At 36.7% G+C, this 4,758-nt stretch overlaps 1 long non-coding RNA gene across 3 annotated transcripts; it reads left to right on the top strand.

The window, feature by feature from the left end:
• The first annotated feature begins 227 nt into the window (after window positions 1-227).
• On the top strand, window positions 228-4,184 carry LOC113329994. 3 transcript variants are annotated; one of them, XR_003350047.1, is made up of 5 exons: window positions 228-524; window positions 1,804-2,125; window positions 2,208-2,297; window positions 3,229-3,351; window positions 3,442-4,184. It is a non-coding gene; the product is annotated as an uncharacterized LOC113329994 (long non-coding RNA). The 3 variants fall into 3 exon arrangements; XR_003350046.1 differs by having other exon boundaries at window positions 228-1,660; XR_003350045.1 differs by having other exon boundaries at window positions 228-2,125.
• The last annotated feature ends 574 nt before the right edge of the window (window positions 4,185-4,758 follow it).

Below are 4,758 nucleotides of genomic sequence, written 5' to 3'. Positions count from 1 at the left end.
TACAAAACACAAGTCTCAATCGGGAGGGTTTTTTTAGGGGGGGCGTCACAAATATGAGCTATTTGTGAGGGTTTATGTCAAACCTCCACAAATACTCTAGCTAGTCAAAGTCAGCTCAAGCTCCATCGGTTTCAAGGGTCCGACACAAAGTATTGTGAGGGTTTGCTGGACCAAACCGCCACAAATACAGGTTAGTCAAAGTCCAACCTACTTTCTCGTCAGTTTTGAGTCTCCGACATTTCATCAGTTTTAGTTTTCGAACAGAAGAAACTATCTTCAATTGCTGCAGTTCTTAAATCCATCAAGAAATTTTCAGAAAAAGGCGGTGATTTTTGGTGGATTTCAATCTCTCCCGCTGAAATTTTCACCAAAATTTTCAGTCTTTATATTATTTATTTCTCTCTCTCTTATCTTCTTACAAAACTAAAACTTAGATCTGGTTTTCTCCTCTTTCCTTTAGTTCTTCTCCACTGAAGAAGATTGCTGAGGGTTTGTGTTGGATTTAATTTGTTTAATTTCTTAAGGTTTGTGTTATGGATTTGTGGTCTAGAAACGAAATCTAGATATGGGTTTCTGTTGATGAAACTTGATATTGTGCTTTGAGCTTTGATTTTCTTAGATTTGAGCTTAGAATTTATGATTGGGGTCTGAGTTTTATCTGTTTTGTACAAATGTTGGGGTTTTGTGACATTTCTTTGTTTCTCATTGTGCTTGTGTTGTTTTCTCTAATTTCTGTTGAATGGGAAAGCTTGAGAAAAGGCTGAGCCTTGAAATAAAGAACCCCTTACCCCTTATATCAACTTATTGGATTATAAAGATATTATGATGTTGGAAATGAAATTTCAGTTCTTAGAGAGGTAGGATATGAAACTATAAAATGTTCTGCTGTTTTTGTTGTGTGTTTGGTGCTTCTCGGCACTGTTTTATCTACACTGTCCAACTGCCTGTAGAGACTATGAACTTTGTTAGCCAAAGCATTTGATGATTATATGTTGTAAGAAGATCGATAAGGTGATGCAGTAAGATTATATGTACAGAATGTGAACTATGTCTGTAGGAGAGGTTGCTATCAATAGGGGAGATGGTTTACTGTGTCTGGACATGCAATATCCCGTACTTATGAGATGCTCAGTTCACTACCAGGCTTACTTTGTTAACTTGCTGTGTGAAGAAACAATGACGTCTGAATCTCCTTCTGAAATTTATGTTTTTACCCCAAAATTTTGTTTTGAATTTGGTCTTATTGGTTTACGGATTTAACAGCAAGGGTTATATATGGTTTTGGTCATTTTCTGCTCATCTCAAAATTGGTGTCTTCTAGTTTGTGGGGGGCATAAAATTCATACATTGTCTGACCGCTATTTGTTTCCAAGAAAAATTAATGTACTGGGCCATTTTCTTTGGTGCTCAAATAAAGTGTTGATTAATCAATTTCACTTTATTAAATTGCATTATGAGGTCTTGGTTTCAGTCAGTTCCATGCTAGTGACAAGATTGATGAACCTTCCTTTTCATGAAGTTTGTAGAATCAGTTGTTTTTTATAGCACTGGTCATGTGAACTTTGTATGCAATTCTTGGACCAAATTCTATGGAATACACAAGAGATCAGTTAAAGCCTCAAATGCTTTGTTTGCAAATTTTTTGTGTTAATAAGGAATGGTAAGAGGGGCTTCCGTTGTTCTATCTGTATCAATTGATTAAGTTTGATGTTATTGGGTGCAAATAATGTGTTTGTCGAATGTTTCCTACTGTTCTTTTCTGTTAAAATTATTGAAATCATTGTGTTTGTTGAATTCCATTAGGTTTTGGCCATTTATGACGGTGTATGTTGTGTTCGAATACTAGCTTTGAAATCCATCGTAATGTTCTGGCCATTTATGACGGTCTATGTTGTGGATAAGTATATTTGATGTCAGCAAATATTTGAGTACCCAGAAGTGTTGGATGGCTGGATCTACACCAAGATAAATAATAGGTGGAAGGATCACAAAATTTCATGTTAAAAAGGCTGCTTATACAAAATGGAATACGGTGGAAGAACGTCTTGCTAATCCACCACACGATGTTGTTGAGAGCCAGTGGAGGGTACTCGTTGAGGTTTGGAATACTGATTTGAAGAAACAAGTAAGCATTATTACTCTTGTTTTTCATGAGAAGTCTCATAATTAAGCAGGCCTGACATTATAAGATCTTATATTTGGTGCAGGCAATATGCCAAATAAACAAAGAAAACTGGGAGAAACAAACATTTTACCATACTACTGGCTCTAAACCACATGCTAAGTGTGTAGCAGAGGTAAGTTTCTATACCACTGCTAAGTCTTAAATACTCTTTCCTATGATACAAGTTTTAACATCTTTCAACTGAACAATGCTAACCTACCTGTAAATATAGAGAATCTTGATTTATTATAGCAAAGACAAGTTAGTATACAGTACATTTATATCTCCCCACTTTTGGAATTTACTGGAACTTTACATTAAATGAAACCATGTTATTTATATAGCTGAATAGTGATGGATCTTCCTTGCTGTTAAAAAATAAAACTTGAATAGTAGAACTTAGAACTGAACTTAATCACTACGGCCTTTAGTTACTTTTTTTTTCCACTTATGTTTGTTATGTGTGATTCTTAAGCTGGAAATTCATCCATTGTCTCTGAATCTCTGAGTCTGTTATGCTAGGTGCTATCTAGATCTGCAACATGTTGCGTATATGGTTTCAAAAACTAGCTCTTGATTCCCATAACCATGATCCTGCAATATTTTCGTTGTGCTAAGCTTTTATGGTTTTGAATCTCTAAACCTGTCTGTCTTACCTCTAAGCTCCATCTGTGGCCTGACTTGTGCAGTTGTTGCTGATTTTGGGTGTTATAACCTAGTATTTTCCATCTCCCCTAGGTTATGATAGTAGTTTCACGACTGAACTAATTGCTTGCATATGATTTATTCAAACTGTCTACGTGAAATCTCATTCCCAGTTGTTGACATGACTGTCCAAGCTGAGACAATGGGTGAAGCTATGAATCTTCCCCGCACCCTCCAGGATTACATGTATCCTTCGAGATTAAGTTTGTCTCCATGAATGTTTTACCTCAAACTGATAGTCCATTTGAACTGAATGCAAACATGTTACAACTGCTTCCGATTAAGTATTCAATAAGTTTATATGTATGTTTCTGTTCTTATATGTATGTTGATTTTCTTATCGAATTCTCTTTATATAGCTAGGGAAGAAACTAGGACGGCGTCCTAAACGTCATGAGATCTTTGGTGTTACCCATACCAAAAAGAAGAAAACTGAAGACCCAGATGAAGTCTTGATGGATCCAGAAGTGGCTGCAGAGCTTGTACGTATTTTTGATTTATTATTAATCAATTTTGAATTTGTTTACGTATGATTACTTACGCATTTGATCTTGAAAATGATATTTCTGTAGAAGGAAATGGAGGAAGTAGAGATCCAAGCTAGCTTACCAGGTTCTGATATTGTGCTGCAAGGACGACATGATGCTTTTGCCCAAGTGCGAGGACGAGATAAAGGGGGTCGTGTTCGCTATCTAGGCAATGGTATAAAGCCAAAGAACTATTGGGTGAAGAATCATCCACCAAACACACCACTGACCCAAATGCTAAAATTGTGAACCTTACACAACTGGAGAATACTGTTGCACAACTTCAAGTAGCAATGCAACGAATAGCTGATTTGGAGGCACTACTTGTTGCGCTTGATGAACTGGGAACTGCTAACACTGTTACGCCATCGAATGACGCAGAGATCAGGAACAGTCCATGAATGGAAGATCTTAGTGCACAAATGCTCGACTGATATACTACTTATATAACTCTGGTGACTCAGGTGCTTGTTTTTTTGAGTAAAGGGAATGGGATCTCTTTTTTGTTTTTTTTGTTTTCATGCCATTAGGTGTGTTCTTATCATGTCCCAAAATTTCCACAGGTATTTGGATGTTGATAGTCTTAGTTACCAGCTTTTTAACTCTCTGGGTGTTGTTATGTTGTCCAGATTTATGTTTTTTGTTATGTTGTCCCAAAATTTCCACAGGTATTTGGATGTTGATAGTCTTAACTAACTGTCAGATATGTAGGTTTCTATATATATGGTGCATCAATGTAAAACTTTGTTATGAATGGTATAAATTTCGATTTTTGAAAAGCTTTTTAATTTTTGTGTTAATGACTTAAGATTCCTGAGTAATTCTGAGAATGTAATTCCGGCACCGGAGAATAATAACCGGTAACCGACGACCGGTATCGATGTCCGGCAAACGTCGGATAAATCCGGCGCCAATAATAAATAATAAATATACTAGTGAGGGTTTTTTAACCGTCACTATAGAAAAATCCGACAACGGCTGCGGGAATATAGTTGACGGCGGGAAGAAAACTATTTGTGATGGTTTGACCGCACGCCACAAATAGAACACATATTCGTGAAGGTTGACCAAGCGTCGCAAATAACACTAAACCGTCACAAAAAACGTTTGTGACCCCAGTAGTAACGGAGGCTTGCCACCCGTCACAAATGTTTTTTTGTGACGGTGTTTTGGATATTTGTAACTGTTTTGTGCTATTTGTGACGGTCTGGAAACCGTCACAATAGGCCCTCTCTTTTGTAGTGTTGGCAAAGGATTTTTGGGAAATTCAAGAACAAACAATGAACCTCAACAATCGTGATGTTTCAGAGTTGATTCAGCACTTCACCACAATCAATCAAGAAGTTACTAGGTTTATTTTTT

This window comes from Papaver somniferum, unplaced genomic scaffold (assembly GCF_003573695.1).
Source record: "Papaver somniferum cultivar HN1 unplaced genomic scaffold, ASM357369v1 unplaced-scaffold_117, whole genome shotgun sequence".
Classification (NCBI taxonomy): Eukaryota; Viridiplantae; Streptophyta; class Magnoliopsida; order Ranunculales; family Papaveraceae; genus Papaver; species Papaver somniferum.
Note: the sequence above shows the minus strand (reverse complement) of the source record. Positions and strands in the feature narration are given on the sequence as shown.